Source organism: Penaeus monodon, chromosome 34, assembly GCF_015228065.2.
Source record: "Penaeus monodon isolate SGIC_2016 chromosome 34, NSTDA_Pmon_1, whole genome shotgun sequence".
In the NCBI taxonomy this organism is placed as follows: Eukaryota; Metazoa; Arthropoda; class Malacostraca; order Decapoda; family Penaeidae; genus Penaeus; species Penaeus monodon.
Window position 1 is genome coordinate 34,689,547 of NC_051419.1, and position 212 is coordinate 34,689,758.

Here is a 212-nt window from a genome sequence, read left to right on the forward strand (position 1 = left end):
CTGTTTCTGTCTCTGTTCACTTCCATCCTCTCCTCGTCTTCTTCCTCCTCCTCCTCCTTCCCTTCTTTCACCTCCTCTTTTATCCCTTCCTCTCTCTCTATCATCATCCAGCCCTTTCCCTCCTTTCCATGAACTCCGAGGCCCCTCCCCCCCCCACACCCGACACCAGCGCAACACAACAAACTCGTGTAACTATATGCAAATTAGGAGTC